At 53.4% G+C, this 21,534-nt stretch overlaps 1 protein-coding gene across 6 annotated transcripts in view; it reads left to right on the top strand.

The window, feature by feature from the left end:
- Positions 1-885: 885 nt before the first annotated feature.
- Positions 886-21,534, top strand: part of TAOK3 (TAO kinase 3) — a 120,312-nt gene continuing 99,663 nt past the window's right edge. The window contains exon 1 of one of the 6 annotated variants that reach the window (XM_053279817.1): positions 886-1,036. The gene's annotated coding sequence lies outside the window, so the exon portion shown is untranslated. Of the gene's footprint in view, positions 1,075-21,534 lie in introns of all 6 variants that reach the window. The other 5 variants (XM_053279813.1, XM_053279819.1, XM_053279818.1 and 2 more) reach the window with 5 other exon arrangements.

The following is a 21,534-nucleotide window of genomic DNA, read 5'->3' as shown; positions in this document are numbered from 1 at the left end:
TTCCAGCATTTTTTGGTCTGGCTGCGTCCACTGCTGAATAGTTTTTGAAATATTAATAGATTAACGAGCCTGACTTGTATTTTTCAGCTGATATTATGGTGGAGTTACCTGAAAGACGGGCGTCAGATGCCTGGACAGGGGGCGCAATTTCAGTGCTTGCCCTCCTAGGCGCTATTTTCCCTAGATGCGCCTCTGGCCCGCGCGGGGGGTGGGGTGGGGGGGTCAGGCGCTGCGGTCCGGGAGCTCCGAGGCTTTGCAAGCGGAAGGCAGGTGGTGGTGGTGCTGCTGCTGCTGCCGGGTCCTCCACTCCCGGGCAGCAGCAGCAGCAGCAGCAGCAGCAACCCCCGGCACGCAGGGCGGGCGGCAGGAGCAGGAGACCCCAGAGGGGGAGCCTGGCACCCGGGAGAGGAGCTGCTGCTGCTGCCAGCCAGTGTGGGCCACCCACAGGCGCTCGGCCTCGGCTCAGGCAACGCCAGCAGCAGCCGGAGGAGCACGGCTTCCACCTGCCCGCGAGGGGGGCTGCGATGCCTGGGACTGGAATGGAGGGAGACCCGCCGCGCGGCGGAGGAGGAGGAGCCCGGGAAGGAGGGCGGGAGGGAGGGGCCGGCCAGCCTCCAGCCCCTCCCTCCCTCCCTCTGCCTGCAAAGCAACGCCGCCGCCGCCGCGGGAGGGACTCCTTCAGGCCGGGGAAGGTCGCCCCCTGGCGGCAGCCAGCGCCAGGCACGCACCAGCCTCCTCTCTGGACTGGAAGGAACGCGGAAGCGCCCCCGCCCGCATGGGCCCGCCCCCTCCCGGAGGGACCAGGGTAGCCAGCCGATCGCCGGCCGCTCGTCTCCTCCTGCGAGGCCGGCGCGTCACCCGGGGCTCGGCCAGGCGCAGCAGCCGAGCGCCGATGCAGTCGAACGCGATTGGCCGCGCCTGGCGAGCAGCAGCCGCCGCACCACCACCACCACCTCAGGCGCAGCAGCAGCAGCAGCAGCAGCAGCAGCAGCAGCCCCCGGACGGGAACCGAGCCTGCGGTGGCTCGCCAGCCCAGGTAGCCCCCGCGAAGAACTTTTCCCAGTCCGGAGTGGGGTGAGGAGAAGGAGGAGGCGCTTCTTGGGGGGGGAGGGGAGGGGAGGAAGAGCCCGGTGGGGGGCAGGGAGGCAGCAGTGTGAGGGCTCCCTTCTTCCTCTCCCGCGCTGCCTGCAGGCTGGACACTCGTCAGGTAGAGCTGCGCGGTTGGCTCCACCTGGCGAGTAGACAGGCGGCAGCGTGCGAGGAGGAGGAGGAGGAGGAGGCAGCCTGCCAGGCTGCTGCCGGGAAGCAGAGGCAGCCGCTGCGCCTCCGGGGGGGGGAGGGGAGCAAAATGCTTGAGGAGAAACTTGCGGGGGGGGGGATGGAGAGCCGCCAGCTGGGGGGCTGCCTATCCCGGCGGGGGCGGAAGAGCTCTGGTGTGGGGAGAGGCTGGAGTGGAAACGGACCCCCCCCAAGGGGGGGTGGTTTGTAAGCAGCGTCCCCTCACGCAGGGATTCCTAGATGTTGTTGACTACAACTCCCATAACCCCCAAGCAGGAGCCCTCGTAGCTGGGGATGCTGGGAGTGGTAGTCAACCACCTCGGGGAATCCCTCTTCGAGGGGAAGCTGGTTGTGGGGGGCGCCCCCTGGAAGGAGGGGGTCGGTGGGTGCGGAGCCGCAATGGCCGGGGCTTCTCTCCCCGCCTGGGTGGGCTGGGCGCTCTGGGCCCCCTGGCTGGGGCTGGACTGCCCTCCCACCCACCCCCCAACCCCCATGGGCTGGGCCTGGGGATGCCGGGAGTTGTGGTTCAGCCCCTGCTGGGCAGCCGAAGGCCCCCCACCCCCCACCCCAGTCCAGGCGCTCAAGCCCTTGGCTTGGGAGGGGGCGGCCGGCTGGCTGCTCTTCTTGGGGGTCTCTTCTGCGCCTGGATGGCATTGCGGTCCGCTCTGGGCGCCTCACCACAACAGAATCCCGAAACCATCCCAAACCACCACCCCTCCCCCCCAAACCCCAAAACAGTTTGAAACCCTGGAAAGCAGTTGAAAGACCCCCCTGGAAGGCCAGGCCTGAGGAGCCAGTTTCTGGGGTGCTCTGTAGGCCAGTCATCTTGCTAAGCCGGGGATTTCGGGGGGGGCACAGCCGGACCCCTCTTGAGGAGCCCGGGGGTGGGGGCGGGGACTGTGCAGTAGGTTTCTGTGCCGTGGGGGATGTGGGGGTCCAATGGGGGACAGAGCTGTAGAAGGAGAGGAGGAGAAAAGGCCCCAGTCCTTTGGAGAGGAGGAAGTGGGTCTTGTCCCCTGTCTCTCCCTTCCCGCCTCCCTCTCGCCCTCCTTTCCCCTCCCTTCGGTTGTGTTTTTGGTTTTCACTTTGAGTTTGGGAAAAGTTTGGGAGGTGCTGCCCTCAAACTGGGGGGAGGTTAATGCTGGGCTCAGACCTGGCGGCTCCTTCTAGTCCCCTGCATAGCTGCAGATCCGACCCCCGTTGCTTCGATGACCCTTCTTCCTGCTTCCTGTGGCCAGGAGCTTTCTCCCCCCTCGGTGGCTGACAGTCCAGCCCGCTCTCCAGGCTTCAGATCTGTCGGGCTAGGGAACGCTCCTCGGCTCCTCGGAAGAGAACCCCCCAAATGAGTGCACTTGTGATCTCCGTGGGGAGATCTTGTGGCTGTGGGGCTGTTGTGGGGTGTGCCTGCACAGCTTCTGCTGAACTGGCGACTCCAACAGGAGGAGGGGAAGGGGCTCAGCCCCCCTGCAGGGGGAGGGGTCAGGTGAGAGGGGAGTCTGAGTGGGGAGAGGTTTGAAGGAGCCAGGAGGGGTGGGAAGCAACTGGAGAGGGGGCATGCAGCTGTGTGGGGGGGGGAGTTGGACTGGGGAAGATCCAGAGGGAGTGGGGTGGGGGGCCGGGGTGATGAGAGGGAAGTGGGAGCTGAGGTGCAGGAGGAGAGCCTTGCTAAAGGGAGCAGGGCCTCAGGCGGGAGGCAAGCCCTGAAGGAGGCATGGCCCTGGGGGGCGGGGGGGGGGGGCGGACTGTGCTCTCAGATGGGGAGGGGGCAATGTGAAGCCCACTGGGAATCCCACTGGCAGAGGGTGCTGTTGTGTGGGCGGGGGGGAGGGGGAAGCAGGGTTTCCCGTCCTTGGTGATCAAGGGTGGAAGTTGCAGGAAGAAAGGGAAGCGTCGCCATCCAGATCCCCACTGGAGTCGCTCCGCTCCCGAGTGCCGCGTTGTGCAAGACTCAGGCCAAGTTTTCTTATCAGGGCAGGATGGCGCTGGGGTGGGTGAGGCTGATGTGAAGTCCAGCCACCTGGAGGATACAGGGAGCCGCTGTTGGTGAGGGGCCTGGGGCCTGCAAGGCAAAGGGAAGCCTCCCTAGTGCTGAGGTCCGCCCGAGGGACAGACCTTGGCGGGGCCCTCTCCTTCATGGGAGCAGTGGGCGCATTTTCAGACTTCTGCTCGGATCTAGCCCTGGTGGCCACCGTGGTGGTGCATTCGGGTGATTTGAATACAAATCCATTGAACTTGGAACTCAACTCCACAGGATAATCTTTAGAATGTAGACCAAGGGACAACCTTTGCTGGAAGAAAGTGGGGTTGGTTAGACTCCCTGCTAGGCAGGAACCTATAGGAAGTTGCCTGAGCCAGACCTTTGATCCGTCTCGCTCAGTACCGTCTACACTGACTGGCAGCAGCTCTCCGAGGTTCCAAGCCGGAGTCTCTCCCAGCCCTACCTGGAGATGCCGGCAGGGAGGGAACCTGGGTCCTCCTGCAGGTAAAGCAGACGCTCTGCCAGGGACCTGCAGCCTCACCCCCAAAGGTGGCATTCACGGCTTCAGCAAGGTGCCTGTGTCGTGTGGGTCCCTCTAGGACCCATGCTGCCCCCTCTCCCTCCCATCTGCTGCCCCCTAGTCCATTGACGGGGTTACCTGTTCAGCAGTGCTTCAGGGCCCACTTGGCCCTCCAGCTGTTGTTGAACTACAACTCCCATCATTCCCAGCCACCCCCGCTTTAGAGGCATGGTGAATGAGTGAAGAAGGCAGGGCTCGGATTCTGGGTGCCCCCCTGCCTAGGCGCATCCATCTGAAGTGGAGGGTCCCAGCCTGTGCTGTCGTGTGGATGCCATTGCCTCCCGTCTGTCCTGGCGAGGCGCGCTCTCAGCGCCGCTTAAATCGTTCCGAGTGTGAGCCTTCAGCAGTTTCTTTGGTTGCTAGTGCTGTTTCCTCTTCTTGTTGCTGCGTCCACAGATCTTTTTTTGGTTTCTCTTCCCTCCACCCCCACCCTCCTTGGTCCGTTCTTCCTCTTAGTCCCAGGACCCTAACTGTTCCGCACTGGTGGTGAGCATCTGTAGTTACTTACCCCTTGGGTTAGTCGCCAGTGGAAGGAGACTTCTGGCTTCCCAGGTGTGACTCCAGAACCGGAGTTCTTGCAAGAACTTCGTGCCCTTCGGTTGCTTCTGTTACGACTGGTCTGCATGCAGCTCGTGGGCCATTTTAAAGGTCTGGTAGGGAGGAGCTTCCCTGCTGCCCGCCAGCATCCCCTCAGGATCGCCCTGTCACTCTCTCCCACTCAAAGCCAGACATAAGCAAGTAACATTTTAACCCTCCCTTCCCTGATGAGAACAGCCACAGGGGCTTTCGTTAGCGGAATCCTCCCTTTTGGCTCTCCAGCCGCTCAAAGGGCCCCTTAACTCCATCTTGAGACTCTTGGGGTTCTCCCCTCACTCCCAACGCTCGACAAATCCCAGGTGCCAGGGAGCCATGGTGCCTAGAAATTGAACTGTGGTGCCTAGAGCAGGATACTCAAAGGGAGAGTGGTTGCCCAGAATCGGTTCCAGGCGCCCTGTTTCTGTCCTGGTACTTGCCAAGGGGATAAAGAGAAGCCCGCCTTTCTGCCCCCTCCGCGGTCGCCATCAGCACGTCCAGGAATTGGGTCAAGTGTCCCTGGTCTGGCTCCCAGATCCTAGGCCACTGGGTCACAGCCTGCCTTCTTCCCTGTCTTGTGCCCAAGCGGCATCCAAAGGGAGTGAACCGAGGAAGCCTTCGTTAAGGCAAGGGGGCTCAGATGTGGGTCCCCAGACGTTGTTGGACTACAACGCCCATCAGGCACATGGCCCTTGGCCAGTGAGAACACTGAGGGAACACATCAGAGGGAGTGAAGTTGGCCGAAGTTGCTGGTTGGGGTCAGAGGTGCCTGCAAATGGTGAAAGGCTGGGCCGTGGCTGCCAAGAACAACCCGCTGTTTCCCCATCTTCTGCTAATGTAGCGCTTTTCAACAAAAGTTTCCAAAGCGGTTTACATATATATAAGTAGATAGGTAGATAAGAAAGATGGTTCCCGGTCCCCAAAGTGATCACAGTCTAAAAAGAAACATAAGGTAGACTCCAACAGCAGCCCCAGGAGGGATGATGCTGTGCTGGGGGTGGAGAGGGCCAGTTGCTCTCCCCCTGCTAAATATAAGAGAATCGCCACTTTACGAGGTGCTTCTTTGCTCAGTTAGCATCTGAGGCAAGAGGCCTGATTCCCAGGAATGCTTTGAAAGCTGCAAATGAGGGAGATCATCAACTCATGCAAAGATCCTGAGTTACGATATGTAACTCAGACAAACACAATGCAATGCAAACCTTGACTTTTTCAAATGTGCACCCTAGTGGTTAGAACGCCACTAGATATTCAGTATTATTCAGTACAACAATAAAAACATTAATGCTTTAATCTAACCATTTTAGGATGTTTACTGTATGCTACTGCACTTCCACTAATTATGGAACAAAATAGTGTCCCCTCCTAACTGAGCAAAGAGGCCCCCTTTTAAAGTGGTGATTCTCTTTATTGAGCAGGGGGAGAGCAACTGGCCTTCTCCATCCCCAGCACAGCATCTCTCCCCCCCCCCCCCAATGGCTGTTGCTGGGATCTGTCTTATGTTTCTTTTTTAGATGGTGAGCCCTTTGGGTACAGGAAGCCAAACTGCTTTGGGAACTTCTGTTGAAAAGCGGTATATAAATATTTGTTGTGTTGTGTTTGTAGAAAAAAGAGTGAACAAATGTTTTGGGGATTTATAATCTGTTCTTTGCTATGCAGCTGAAGGATCTCCCCAGGAGACAGATCTCTTGAGTGTTTCAGGGCCACGGAATGCAGCCAGTTGTGTTGGGTGTTGCCGTCAGGCCCAGGGAACCCCAGCTCCTCATGGCAGGGTCTTCAGATTAATAGACACCATTCAGACAGATTAAGTGGCCATGTGGTGGGAACAAGGAGCTCTTGTTGCTGTGGGGCATAAGGAATTCCTGGAAGTGCCGCTGGAGATGCTAGAACAGGCCAGCCTGGACAAGTGTGGAGTGATCTTTCTACTGGCTGTGTTGGGTGCGGGGAAGAGATGCTTAATGGTTTTGTCAGGCCCAAGTTTCCGAAGCTTTAAAAACGGTGTAGGAAGGAACACCCCAACCCCCCGTGGTCTCGCCCATCACCCTCTTAGGCTTGATAGAAGCAGCCTGATATGTTCAGAGTTGAGTTGTGTTGTGGTGCCTGCCGTGACTCCATGTTGGGAGCAGGAGTGTCCGTGTGGGCTGCTGCTGCTGGAGCAGAACGGGAGGCTTGCTTAGGTCTAAGCCTGGTGAAGGAGCGGTGCAGAAAAAGTGCCTGCCTATGTCTCTTGTTTCTTGCATAAGGGTATCACTTAAGTGTGTGTGTTCCAGCTGTGCAGCCAACAGTCATAAAATCTATCATTGTACAGCCTTTTGTTCTTCGTTTGCATGCAGATGGATCAAACTCTGTGTCTGGCCAAACGCAGCACAAACCTCCAGTAAATGCTGAATGTAACACAACAGAGAGTTTCCAGGTGTGTTAGGAATTCAGAGTAAGTGTCTTGACTCTTTAGAAGGGGAATAGTTAAAGCTGGTGTTGTGTGGTAGCTAAGACCGCGAGCTGTGAAGCCTCTGATTCAAATGTTGCCTCGGCTGTGAATTCTCCTACACAAGCTACTTGTGCGCTGGCCTACTTTACAGGGTGGTCTAAGGGCTGGTTAAATAATGTATGAGCAGCCATGGACTGCCTGGTGCCCTTTGCTCCTGGAATGAGGCCCTGCCCTGTGTGTGGCTCTTTACCCAGGCAGGGTCACCGCGAGCAGGTGGCCAAGGCCCATTCTGTGGTGGTGCCCATCGTCCTGAAGAGTCTTCCGAGGGATCTTCAAGGTCTGGGATGTTTTTCTGAGGGATGACCCTCTTCCTTGCGTATATCCCACCACCAGCTGAGTTACTTTTCTCCCAGGCGTTTGCCACTGTTCCCTCTAAGGCTTGCGCATGAGTGCGCGCTCCCACATTTTCTGATGTCTGCTCAGTTAAGTTTAGATCCCGCTCAGGTTGGATCAGGAAGGCCCCACTCTGAATTATTATTTATTTACACTGTACAGTCAGACAGGTGTTATTGACTGGTTTGTTTTATCCAGACATTGAGTCCTTCCCGAGGACCTGGGATGGCTGAATTTTATTGTCAATGTTGTTGCTGCTGTTATAGATATCGTCGCAGACTATAGGCTGTTCCCAGTAAAGCTGCTTTTTGTAATTGGCTGATGGTGATTTCTGTGGCCCCAATGGTGTTGAGGTGCTCTTCAAGTTGTTTGGGGATTGCACCCAGGGCGCCAATTACCACTGGGATTATTTTGGTCTTTTTCTGCCACAGCCTTTCAATTTCAATTTGTAGATCTTTGTATTTGGTGATTTTTTCTATTATTATTATTATTTCTTGTTTACACAGTCAGAAGGTTTACAATTAAAACAAACCGCTAAAACAAATTAAAAACAATGTAACAATTAACAATTTAAAAACATTTTAAAACAACAATTAAACAATTACAGTGATTTAAAACCCTGAAATCGGGTTTTTAGTTTTTTAAAAAAACAGATATTAAAACCCCCAAAATTTAGGAAGCTGAGAACGCTTGGGTGAAAAGATGGGTTTTCAGGTGTTTTTTGAAAATTGCCAGAGATGGGGAGGCTCGTATCTCAGCAGGGGCAGCAATCTCCGTGTGGCCACCAAACGAGTTGGCGGTAACTGGAGACAGACCTCCTCAGATGAGCTCAATGGGCGGTGGGGCTCATAATGAAGAAGACGCTCTCTTAGGTACCCAGGGCCTAAGCTGTTTAGGGCTTTGTAAGTTATAACTAGCACTTTGTATTTCGTCCGGAAACCTATTGGCAGCCAGTGTAACTCCATCAGTAAAGGAGTAACATGGTCTCTCCGAGATGACCCAGAGACCAGCCTGGCTGCCGCGTTCTGAACCAACTGAAGTTTCCGGACTAAGTACAAAGGCAGCCCCACGTAGAGCGCATTACAAAAGTCAAGTCTGCAGGTCACCAACAGATGCACCACTGTTTTGAGGTCATTGATCTCGAGAAACAGGCGCAGCTGATGTATCAGCGGAAGCTGATAGAAAGCACCCCTGGCCACCGCCTCAACCTGAGAAACCAAGGAGAGACGTTGATCCAGAATTACTCCCAGACTGCAAACCTGTTCCTTTTGGGAAAGTGTGACCCCATTTAGAACAGGCAGATCAAAATAGTCTCTAGAGTTCTGACTCCGCACAATAAGTACCTCTGTCTTATTTGGATTCAGCTTCAGTTTATTCTCCCTCATCCAGCCCATTACTGCTTCCAGGCAGGCATTTAGAGAGGATATGCCAGCTCCTGAAGAAGTTGACATGGAGAAGTAGGTCTGGGTGTCATCAGCGTACGGGTAACACCCAGCTCCAAATCCCCTGATGATGTCTCCCAGCGGTTTCATGTAGATGTTAAAAAGCATTGGAGAAAGCATGGAGCCTTGAGGGACACCATACTTAAGCTCAGATTTTGAAGAGCAACAGTCTCCAAGCGACACCATCTGGAATCTATTCGAGAAGTAGGAGTGGAACCACTGCAAAGCAGTGCCTCCCACCCCCAACCCCCTCAGACGTTCCAGAAGGATACTGTGGTCAATAGTATCGAAAGCCGCCGAGAGATCCAAAAGGACCAACAGAGTCACACTTCCTTTGTCCATTGCCAATTGGATATCATCCATCAGGCCGACCAAGGCAGTCTCCACCCCATAGCCCGCCCCAAAACCAGTTTGAAATGGGTCTAGATAATCCATTTCCTCCAAGACCGCCTGGAGCTGAGAGGCCACCACCCTCTCAATGCACATGGTGCGCGTCCACTGCCTTGATCCTGCTGCCCAGAACAAAACTGATTCCACACACAGATGAAGAAAATTAGAGGGAACACAGGTGTTTGCTGACCTTTAAGTGAACTTTAATGGGATTGATTTTCTGCTGCAGTTTTGTTATTTGTTATGTGAGCCCTTTGGGGATGGGGCCATCTTATTTATGTATTATTTATTTTTCTGTGTAAACCGCTTTGGGAACTTTGGTTGAAGAGTGGTATATAAATATTCGTAGTAGTAGTAATTTGTCATGCGCTCTGTATCACTGTTTTGGGCTTCTATTTTTTTTAATTTTATTTTAATTTTCTTTATTGTCTGGAGCATATTGGTGGAGGGAGTGACTCATCAGTTTCTAAGCACTGGAAGTACTATGGGCTGTATAAGTGCTAAATAGTTTATTTATTCATAAGCCCTTCGAGTCGGTTGCGTGGTTGGAACACAGTCACTTCTGGGTGTGAGGTCTTGGCGAATTTGGATAGTGGTGCCTTGCAGTTCGGCCCCTGGCACACTGGGCTTCTGGGCTTGGGCTTCCGAGCAGTCGCTCACGAGAGTTCATGCCCCACGACCTTGGCGAGCCTTCCAAGTGCCACAGGCGAGCTCTCTTGGTGTCAGTATTTGTGGACACACCCACAGGTCGTGGCCCCAGACGCTGCCTTCAAACGGCAAGGGGTTGGTCGGTGCTGGGATGCCGAGGTGAAGGACTCCTGCCGTGCCTGCCTTGCTGAGGAGGCTTCCTTCTCGTGGGAAACGTTGCTCCGGTCGGCGTGAAGGAGGTAACCAGTCCTTGAGAGGCTCCTGTGCAGCACCCACTTCCTGTGAGTGGCCACTAAAGAGCAGGGTGGGGGTGGGGGTGGGGGTGGATTCTGCGCCTTATTCCTTTTCGTCTCTGTCAGTGAAGACGACAGACCTTCGGTTCAGGAAATCTCAAAGGTTTCTTCCTTCTTTCAAAGAAGGAAGCAGCTGCGTGCGCCGATGTGCGCCATGCCTTTGCTTTCGCCGCGGCAGCCGCTCGGCCGGCTGGGTTAGCTGGTGGGAGCCGTGGGGTGGGGTGGGGGGCAGGCATGGCGTCGCTCTCCAGCGGCCCTTGGCTGGCGTGAACCTGTGGAGTGGGTTGGGTCCATCGGGTGGCTCAAAGGTCAGTGTGCGTGCGTGTGTTGTCAGTGAAGGCTGGAGCCTAAATGCTTGTCGGCCGCCTTGTTCAAAGTTGCTCTCCCTTCAGTAAAACATGAAACTTCTAACACACATTTTAAAAATGCCGGCTGCTTTTTAGTTGGCATTTTAAAAATGTGTCTTAGTTAAATGTGTTAACTTTTGTGCTCAGCTGGAAGAACAGGAACTGATCTACTTCTTACGAAGCCAGGGCTTCTCAGACTTGATTCCCTAGAGGTTGTGAGACTACAACTCCCATCACAGGCCAGGGTGGCTGAGGATGATGGGAGTCGTAGTCCAATAACTAGGGAGCCAAGTCGGAGAACCCCAGTCCTGAGCAGTTCAGAATATTGCTTGCACGTTTCTCTTTATTGACTCACATAAAGAAATACTGGGAATGGGGGGAAGGGGCTGGACTGTTCCTTAGGGGGCCAAGTACCCACATCATCTCCCGACCCCATGGCTGCTTCCCTGAGCTTTGTGGGTACTCTCAGCTGCCTGGTTGCAGCTGCCTTTTAAATTATCTAGAGCTTTGCATGTAGACAGAATGATAGGGGACTTTTCTGTTATGACAGAATCTTGTTTGATTCTTGAGAGAATCATGAGATTGTAAGAAGTTTCTCTCCACCTGCCCCGTATTCTTTGCCTGTTTTTGAGGAAGTCTCTTAGTGCCTCTGTACTTGGGAGGAGGAGAGGAAATAAACATGGGTGAGAAGGACCAGGCCCCTAGATCATATATATTTGTGTGTGTGTGTTGTTGCAAATTTTTGTGTGGCGGCTATTGGAGTCTGCCAAGAGGTGGTAAGAGGTGCTAAGGTAAAGTGTGCTGTTGAGTCGGTTTCGACTCCTGGTGCCCCCAGAGCCCTGTGGTTGTCTTTGGTGGAATACAGGAGGGGTGGACCATTGCCTCCTCCCACGCAGTATGAGATGAGGCCTTTCAGCATCTTCCTGTATCGCTGCTGCTACCTGATAGAGGTCTTGCCCATAGTCTGGGAAACATACCAGCGGGGATTCGAACCGGCAGCCTTGGGCTTGCCAGTCAAGTCATTTCCCCGCTGCACCATGAAGTGGCTAAGCTGGAGTGTAATTCCTATATTGAACCTCAAAGCATGTGGGAGTTTATCTGGTTTGATGTCTGAAAGGTAGAAGTGTTATTTTGGTTTTATGCATGCATTTATTTATTGTGGCCATATGTTCCGATTTGGTCATGGACCACAATAAACTTGAAACTGAAACTGATGTGGGGGTGGGTGGGAGGTGACCGGGGGGGGGGGGCAGGCTGCAGCCCCGCCCTTAAAACTTGCCAGAGGTTAATATCTGTGAGAGAAACTGCTCCATTATTGATGGTGGGTTAATTTGGGGCTGTCGCTCTGTATTTTTGTATAATTTGTGCTCCAAAAGATCCCATCATCAGGGTGGATTTCCCATGGCAAGAAACGGGACCCTTTTTGTGCCTTCAGAGCTTACTAGTGGAGAGGTGTTGGTTTGGGTGGACTTCTGCTAAGTCTTTCAGTGGGGCTGGTTTTCTGCTTCCGTGGGCATCTGGCGGTTTTCCTTATATCTGGGATAAGGGTGGGCAACATACTTCCGCTCACTTAGCGGCATCTTCCAGGTGACCCCCTGACGGCCGTGTGAAGCTAGCAGCTGTGGAGTCTCCGGTTGCAGCTTTGGTGCTGCTTTGTGGTGGCCTCCGTCCAACAGGCTGGTTGTGATGACTGGAATCCAACTAGAAAAGGGTCTAAGCAGCTCTGGCTCCTGACCTCTAATCTCATGGCCCAAAGTCTGAGCTGGAGCCTGTTCCCCAGCCGGACTCTGGCCAGTGGAGAGAGAGGCATCTCACGGCCTTCCGTGCAGAAGGGCTGACGGGGTGCACCACGATTCTAGGCCGGCGTGTAGGTGTAAAAGAAAGCGGGAAGGGGAAGCTGGGCAGGGCCCCCCGGCTGTGTTTTCCTCCTGCTCACCGAACCCAAGTTCTCCTGCTCCAGGCTGCACAAAAGCAAGTCCGTTGCTCCTGGAGTGAGCAGGGCAGGCCCAGGGCTGCCTTTCCGAAAGGCAACATGGAGAGTCTGCACCTTGCCCAAAGCTGCTTACACCCGCTTATTCTGCAAATACATTCTGGAAGCATCCCTGCCTCTAAACTGGCATTGGGTCTGTGCAGAGGACATTGGAAGCTGCCATATACAAAGTCAGACCATTGGTCTATCTAGCTCAGTATCGTCTTCACAGACTGGCAGTGGCTTCTCCAAGGGTGCAGGCAGGAATCCCTCTCAGCCCGATCTTGGAGATGCTGTCAGGGAGGGAACCTGGAACCTTCTTGCTCTTCCCAGATCGGCTCCATCCCCTGAGGGGAATCTCTTCCAGTGCTCACCCATCAAGTCTCCCATTCAAATGCAACCAGGGTGGACCCTGCTTAGCTAAGGGGACCAGTCCTGCTTGCTACCACCAGACCAGCTGTGCTCTCAAGCCGAGGCTTCCTGGCTGTCATGGCAGTCGGACAGAAGGGAAGGAAACCTGGCCAGCAGCAGGGCACTCCTGAGCAGTGTTTGCTCGAGCAGGGATTCCCAGATGTTGCCTCTTGCCCTTGGCAGACACAGCAGAGTGGGGGGGGGAGTCAAAGGGGAGGCCAGGGTTCCCCATTCCTTGCACAGAACACAACTGCCGAGTCTCCTTGCCGATGAGACCCACAGGCAGGCCTGGCCTGGAAGCGTTGGTGGTGGCAGGGGATATCCCCTGACCTGCTCTGCCTGTTACTGCTCAGGGGATCCAGACTGCTTGGGCTGATGGCCCTGTAGTCCCCCCCTTTGCCGGAGGCTGGGTGGAGGTCCTTGGGCCGCCTCCCTGCCTGACTTTCCTCAAGTCCCCGGTCCAGGGCCTTCTGCAGGCCTGAGTCCTGACTTCCCAGTCCTTGCACCCCGGTGGAACCGCAGCCTAACCCTCCGCACCATTCTGAATGCTTCTGCTTCTGCTTCATGCTGGAGCGCAGCTGTGGGCTGAGCAGCAAGGGTTTTTGAGCAGGCGTAAAGGCAAACAGAAACCGCCCGTGCTGTTGACCCGGCTTCCTCCACAGCAGACTGGCTGTGGCAGTAGAAGGCTTCACGCGTGGCGGGAGCTCTGCCTTGGACTCCTGGGAGGGGGACGCCTTCCTGCTTTGCACAGCAGTGTTTGGGCGCTGGCCTCCCTGGCTGGTGAGCTCACGCTGGATGTATGAGGAATTCATTACCCAACTTACAGCGGTAGGAAAATGTCAGGCTGAATGGAGGGAGCTCACAAAACTCTTTTGGCAGAGCCCTAGTGGAATGCTTCCCACCCACGAAAAGGCAACCTGAATGCGGATTTCGCTCTTCAACGGTTAGGTTAAGAGATGCTCACTGACTAAGGAATCCCGGCACTATTCGAAAGCCTGCAGCTGTGTGTGTCTCTTGGTCCTTGGGGTGTGTTTGCTCCACCCAGTTCTCTTCCCAGGAAAAGTGACCAAGTCTCTCTTCTTGTCCTCCCCCAACCAAGAAAAACAAAACACTTTGCTGTGGTTTTGCTGATACACTGCACACCCATAGGTGTGTGTGTGGGGTGTGTGTGTGTGGAAATATGCATGCCACAAGACTTTGCTGGAAAAGACAGTCTTTTTGCAGAATATAGTTAAGGGCGAATTCTCAGGTTCATCTTCGGAAGCAATGGATGGTTCTAACACTTTCTTCAGGGGCGTAACTACCATTAGGCAAGGAGAGGCGGCTGCCTGGGGGCCCCCACGCCTCGAGGGGCCCCCCAGAGGCAAGTCACATGACTATATATTGTGAAGTGTGTGTGTGTGTGTGTGTGTGTGTGTGTGTCAGCGAGGGGCCCATTTTAAACTTTTGTCTCTGGGCCCACTCCAGCCTTGTTACGCCCCTGGCGTTCTTTAAGGTTCTTTCCATAACGTTTCCTGTTCCCACAAAAAGCCAATGAATTATTTGTGAGTAAGCATCTCAGACTGATGTCCAAAGTGTCAGACGGTCTTGGAGAGCCCATCCCATCCAGCAGATGTCCTCCTGATGAGATCTGTTGCCATGGAAAGGCCCGGGTTCAAGCAGTGGCTGGGAGCCCCACTGCCCATGTCTGGAAAATGCTCTTCTGCTTAATCGGACACCTTTTCCTCCCCTCCAGCACCTTCCTCTTGCATGGAGTTTGAGGAGAGCTCTCCTCCAAAAAGCATGTGCGGTAGTGAAACCAGTTGGGATCTCTACCTACTGCTGGTCTAGACTGAATTACAGCACGTTAACCTGTGTAGGGTATTTCATTGCCATCAGAGCATCTGCCCGGTCCTCGACTATAAGCCTTGCTTTAGTCATACATACCTCTTTCCCCCGCCCACTTCTTTTGGGTGGTCCCTTTGCCTTCTCTGGTGAGAGCCTACATCTCACCGCCTCGTATCTTCCTCTCCCCGGCAACGTCCTCATGTAGGTTCATTCATCAGGTATTGAAAGACCAGTCTTCTATTCCTTCTCCTTCTCTGGCTGTATATACTACACCGTGAGGAAGATTCTGAGTCCAAGGGGAGCGACCTTAACCCAGTCAGATGGAATTGGGGCAGGGGTGTAGCTATGACTGAGTGGATGGGTTCAAAGAGCCTGCCCCCCTGCTCCACCCCTCCCTTTTTTCTTCATTATCGGAGGGGCCGCCGGAGAGAGAGGTGAACATGGGCCCCCTCTCCCCTAGTTATGCCCCTGAATGGGGGGTAAATTACTAGTCTGCTAATGGTGTGTGGGGAGACGAAAGCCCTATTCAGAAACACTGTTGTACATGCACACACATGTGAGTTTTTATGTGCGTTGCTACACAGGTACAGAAATAGAAGGTATACCGTACTAATGTTTGTGCATTGACTGTAGTCTGTGAATAACGGTGAATGTGTGTGAATCTGTGTGTGCATATGCTGTGCACAGATGGTACATGCATTGGCCATGATGTGTCGTCAGGGCTTCCAATTCCCCTTGGCTCCAAGGGATCCAGCAAGGCATCAGCCAGTCACTTCAGCTCCCAGGAAATGGAGGAAGACACTCGGGGAGGTTGAAATACTCTCTTCAGCTCTGTTTTACAAAACTGTGGCTGTTCCTTTGGCTGGCGAGGGCTTGGGAGCGGTGGGCACCCTGATAATGCAGAATTCTTGGGGTCCATCTACTCTTTCCTCAGTGACAGCACCTGTTCCCTGTTCTACTCCCAGCGGGAAATAACCCAGGTGCCTTGTGGTCTGGGTTTCTAATAACAATAATAATACACGTTATGTGGTAGCCGTCCCATAACAAGTTTTTCTCTGGGCGTCTCACAACAATTAAAAATGTTCAGTAAAAACCCATAAAACAAGACTAATACAAACATAAAAAATATTATAAAAACTGTTTTTAAGGAGAAGAAAACCCTTAGATTTCTAGAAATGGAATCTGAAATGTCTCTTCAGCCTTGAGCAGGCATGGCTGCCAGCATCAACATTTTGGCACCAAGAATTTGAAATATTTCCCTAGCCCTGCCCCAAGTTTTAGCTGATGCCACGGAACAAATATGTGAGCTTGATCCGGCCAAACCTTGGTTGGGTTCCGTTGAAGTGAGCCGTTTGGCCAATTAAGCATTTACACTTGCAGGAGGGAATCCTGAATTTCTGGTGATCCTGTTCTTCAGGCAAGAGCGTGCCTGAATGTTGTGTATGCCCTGGGATCTCTCCCCTGACCCCTTCACAGCACTGTGCTTAGGCTTGAGTGTATGAAGAAGAAAGTCATGGTGTGGACAAGGTGAGGACTACCACCACCAAGTGGTGTGTGTACCAGTCTCAGGGTCCAAGCCCTTGATGGAAGCAGAGGAGCCTCCGTTTCCCCACCCTTTGGTGTCAAGCGTGGGGCCAGCAAGTCTGGAAGAGATGCTAGGACATCCTCAGTTGCTGAGCTGTATAAACTTAAAATTCTGGGGAAGAGACCAAAGAAGGGAACTGGGCAGAGGATAGTTGGGACAGGGACATTGGAAGCTGCTGTATACTGAGTCAGACCTTTGGTCTATCTAGCTCAGTGTTGTCTTCACAGACTGGCAGCGGCTTCTCCAAGGTTGCAGGCAGGAATCTCTCTCAGCCCGATCTTGGAGATGCTGCCAGGGAGGGAATGTGAAACCTGCTCTTCTCAGAGGAGCTCCATTCCCTGGGGAGGAATATCTTACAGTGCTCATAAGAACAGCCCTGCTGGATCAGGCCCAAGGCCCATCTAGACCAGCATCCTGTTTTGCACAGTGGCCCACATGTGGTCTCCCATTCAAATGCAACCAGGGTGGACCCTCCTTAGCTAGGGGGACAAGTCATGCTTGCCACCGCAAGACCAGCTCTCCTCTTTCTCACCTGGGGAGAAATGGGTCACAAGCAACCCCTCTCCTACTCAACAACCACAAATATGTATATACCGCTTTTCAACAAATGTTTCCAAAATGGTTTTCATAGAGAAATAATAAACAAACAAACTTAAGATGGCTCCCTGTCCCCAAAGGGCTCAAAATCTAAAGAGAAACATAAGAGAGACACCAGCATCCTCCTGCCAAGTAAAGGGAACCGTCATGTTAAAAAGGTGCCTCTTTGCCCGTGCAGGTCTTTCCTGCTAGTTTGAGGCTTCTCGTGCCCTACCCTCCGAGGTGCATCTGCTTTTTGTCTGACATCTTGAATTAAAAACTGTGTTTCTCTCTTCAACTAACAGTGTAGAGGTTTTATTTAGAGGTGTGACTGTGTCTTTCAGTAAGCCAGATTCATGGGCGTGCAGTCAGTGCTGAATCACCCTGAGGAGGAGCATTCTCCGTGAAGAAATGTAGGCCAGTGAGAGAGGAGAATATGGCACTGCAGAAGGCAGTGGGGGGGGGAGAATCCATGCACACACACATGCGCACACACACACCCTATTCTGATGCTATATACTGGGAGAAAATGTGGGTTGCCTGATGAAGTTGCGTGGAAAGCGTTCATAAATACAAGTTGTGAATCTCTCAGGCAGAGACAATGGCAGAGCAGCAAGAGGCAGTCTAGGGATTCTTTCCCCTTGGAATGCTGGGGTCTTTGCTTTGTTTATTCCGGAGAAAGGTCTGGACGTGTGGTGACCCCGGGGAGAGTCAGCTGGATATTCATTCTGGAATTCCGCGCATCTCTTGCATCAGTGGCAAAGGTAGAGCTCCGGCAGAAAGTTCCCCGGGCTGGCCCTGGCGTCTCCAGTTATCCTGATCTTTGGAAACAGGCTGAGGAGACCAGCTGGAGTGGATGGGCCCAGGGTCTGGCTGCAGACGCCCGCTGACCGCGTAGTGTCTTCCAGTGTGCGGTGTCACTGACTTGGTGGGCTCCTCGTTGGTAGAAAAGGAACAATACTAGTTGCCCCACAATGTTGTGGGCGGGTGAGAGCAAGGAAGAGGTTCCGATTTGCTCTCATCAGGAGGCCGTTTTGAAAAGAAAAGCCAGGGAGTAATAAAATGATCGGCTGACATCCAGACTGATATTGATAATGGGGAGATGTGCATAGGGAGTGGCATGCATAGCAACTTAAACCAGCGGAGAGGGCCAGTCTGATGCAGTGGGCAGGATCTGGGACAGGAGGGAGTTCCCACTTAATCCTGCTCACTGGGCGACTGGGCCAGTCATGGTCTTTCAGACTCACCTACTTCACAGGGTTTAGGATGAAATCAGGAGAACGCCACCCTGAGTTCCTTGGAGGAAGAGTGCCCTGTTAAGGGGGGGGGGGCGGTGGTCATGCTCACTGGTGAAAGAGTTCTGTGGTGGGTGTGTGAAATAATGGACTGAACTCAGAAGAAACATTTTCGCTGCTCTCCCTCCGAAGTGGGTTTGTTCCTGTGCAAGGTAGTTGTCTAAACAGTAGGTAAAGATATAGGTGACTTTGAGGATATTAAGAGCTACAAAAGAGTCCTCCTGGATTGAAGTGAGAGAGTCCAGCTAACACAGCATTCTGTTTCCAACAGGAGCCACCCAGACCCCTCTGGGAAGCTCCCCAGCAAGGCATGAAAGGAACAGCCCTCCCCTGCTGGTTGTCTCCAGCATCTGGGACTTCCCAACATCTGGGACTTATCTTTGGACTTGGAGGCTTGATATCCTGGCTAAATAGCTGTCGATAGGCAATATCTTTCTTCCAAAGTTAGCATTTGAGACCTCCTGGCATTTCATGTGACTGTGTGTGCCCCCCCCGCCCCCAATCAACTTTGCAACACCTGGAACAACATGAACCGAATTGGGTGCAGTTGTAGGGACACCTCAGTGGTGTAGTTTGTGATGATGTCATCCTCCCCAATCAAAGATGGTGGACACATGAACATTTGAGGTGCAAGAGGTCTAACTTGTGGACCTCAATTTGAACCAAATTTAGTCCAGTTGTAAAGTGTGCCGTTGAGTTGGTGTTGACTCCTGGCACCCACAGAGCCCTGTGGTTGTATTTGGTAGAATGCAGGAGGGGTTGACCATTGCCATCTCCCGCGCAGTGTGAGATGATGATGCCTTTCAGCATCTGTCTATATCGCTGCTGCCCGATCGAGGGGTTTCCCATAGTCTGGGGAACCTACCAGCAGGGATTCAAAATGGCAACCTCTGGCTTGTTAGTCGAGTCATTTCCCTGCTGCACCATGAGGTGGCTCAGTCCAGTTGTAGGAGTAGTGAAAGGAAAGTAGGCAGATTAGTTCTTACTCTAGCAACTTGTTGCATTAATGATATCTGTTGTTTGAAATTCTCTGTTCTTGTCAGTTTGTTTAACTTTGGCTACTAGTCTTACTTTCTTAAAATATGAGTCTGCTGAAGATCCTACAGAATACATGAGCACTGTTGAATACCTAGATGAAAACAGAATTTTGTGTTCTGTGATGTCTATATAAATTGAATGTGTTGCCAGGGAAAAATGGAGCTTGAGAGAAAGTGTATACAAATGCACCACCCCCACCCTGCCCTGATGCACAGTAGCAGAAACTGCTCTGCATTAGGCAAGGACACTGAAATGTTGCATATGCTGCCTTAAAAGAGAGGAAAGAAGCAGCAAAGTACTAAAAAGCATTAAAAAAAATTAGGATTTTCAGTGTTGGTGAAAACTAATCTTCAAGGCCCAGTTTCTGGGATCATGTGATGTGAGGACTTTGTAAGTTACAAAGTGCTGTTTGATATGTGGATTTTTCTATTTATGCATTAATCCTATTCTGGGGGCTCTGAGCAGGAAAGAATGCTTGATTCCCCCCTCTTGGTTCCAGGTCAAGCTGCCCAACCACTGATCCAAGTCCATGTATGCTTTGATTGAAGCAACCTTCTTCCTCTGTGTAGGGTTTCCTATTTACTTACTTACCTGGCTTAACACAACTCTGCTTGTGTTATAACTAGGAGGACTGCTGTGCAGATGGAATCGTTCAAGTGGACTTGGAATGCCTGCTTCAAAAGCTCACCGAGACCACCTCCCTCACGCTAGGGAATGGTGGGCTTGGTATGATGGCAGGACCAGGGAACCCTTGAACAGGTCTCATCTGGGCTGGAAAGATTCAGGAAATTTGGATGGCACAAGAAGTGTCTCCCGTGAGTCGCCCTCTCTGTAGCTTCCAAGGGCTGAGTTGGCAGGAAATGCCTTTGCAGTGGCTGGAGGCTCTGGGCCTCAGAGCATGTCACCCGCTGCTGACCAGGCAAAGGGGCCCCTTCCAAAGTGGCGTGTCTCTCGGGTGGGCTGTCCCTGTTCAGCCTCACGTTGGCACCTCATCTGTGTTCCGTCCACCACCACCACCACCCCCGCCAGCTTGCTGAGCCCTTTGCGGACAAGAAACCACTTTCTTATTCTCTTCGCTATGTAAGCAAAACTTTGAGAACTTCTTCTTGGAAAGTGGTGTGACGATAAAGACTGAAGTTTGGCCCTGGGTGTGTTTCCTGCATTGAACTGGGGGGGCTGGGCCTGGAGACCTCCTAGCAGCGTTCCCTCTCACGGGGATTCCCAGATGTGGTGGGCTGCAACTCCCAGAGTCCTCAAGCAAAAGCCGTTGCAGCTGGGGATTCTGGGAGTTGTAGTCCACAGCATCTGGGAATCTCTCTTAGCGGGGACACTGCCTCCCAGCTCCCTTCCGTCTCTGCATATTCTGTGCCTCTAAGTCCACCAGCCGTGCTTTCTCAGCAGCCCCCCAGGAGCACCCCCATGCCGCTGCAAGCGCATAGCCGTCCTCTCCCCCTCATCCCCGAAGAGCTTGTGGGTTGCAGGCCGCATGCTGCCTGCCAGGCTTGCTCCTTAGCTTGGAAGGCGACCCGGTCTGCCCCTACAGAGAACTTGAAAGGAGTCCCTGGCAAGAGGCGGAGCTGGCAGGCCTTCTTCTTCTTCTTCTTCTTCTTCTTCTTCTTCTTCTTCTTCTTCTTCTTCTTCTTCTTCTTCTTCTTCTTCTTCTTTGCTGGGCAGCTCCCAGGTGATGGCCTCCTGGTGGGAATCCCAGTCTTGGTGCCACACCTGGGGCTGTGCTGAGGGTGAGGAGGCAAACAAAAGGGCCTTGCAAGGTAAAGGAGGGGGTGGGTGGGAAGGGGAGGACCGGCAGGGCGGAGAGTCTCCACTCTTTCCGGATCTCCTTCTACATCTGTCCGCCAACCGTCTCAAGGCCGTTTTCTCCCTCCACTCCAGGTTTTGGGTCCTGGCCTGGCCCCATTGCAGGGCGGATCGGCAGGCCCTGGAAGGGGCAGGGCTCTCCTCTCCTGCCTCTCAGTCCTTCCACGCACATGGGTGACTTTTCACAAACACAGGCTTGGGAAAGCCGTGGGGGCGCGTGCCTTGAGGCGATGCCTAATTTGGCCCTCTTCTGACTACGAGGGCTGGAAATCTTCCCATGAGAAAGAAAGGGATATTCTGGTGCTCGGAATTCCACCGTAGTTCCTGGCTGATGTACTGGAGGGCACATTTAAGGCTGCGCGTGTTTCTGTCCTCAAACGTATCCTCTGCGTTCTTTCCTTCTCTCCCCCCGACCCCGGTTGAATTGTGGGCCTGGAGATGGCGTTGCTGCTTGTTGGCGGAGAAGCGTTAATGTGAGAGGGCACAGGCTACTGTACGTTTCGGTAAAATCCAGAGATTCAGAAGTCTGCTCTGTTGCTCAAAAGAAATTGGCCAGATGGGGGGATAAATCACATCCCGCCTGGTATCTCCGCGTGGGCTTCGGCTGCTCCCTTACACAAGTGCCACTGGTTCATCTTTTACCAGAGAGAGCCTCGCGGGGAGGGCCTCCG

Source organism: Hemicordylus capensis, chromosome 15 (genome assembly GCF_027244095.1).
Source record: "Hemicordylus capensis ecotype Gifberg chromosome 15, rHemCap1.1.pri, whole genome shotgun sequence".
Classification (NCBI taxonomy): domain Eukaryota; kingdom Metazoa; phylum Chordata; class Lepidosauria; order Squamata; family Cordylidae; genus Hemicordylus; species Hemicordylus capensis.
Note: the sequence above shows the minus strand (reverse complement) of the source record. Positions and strands in the feature narration are given on the sequence as shown.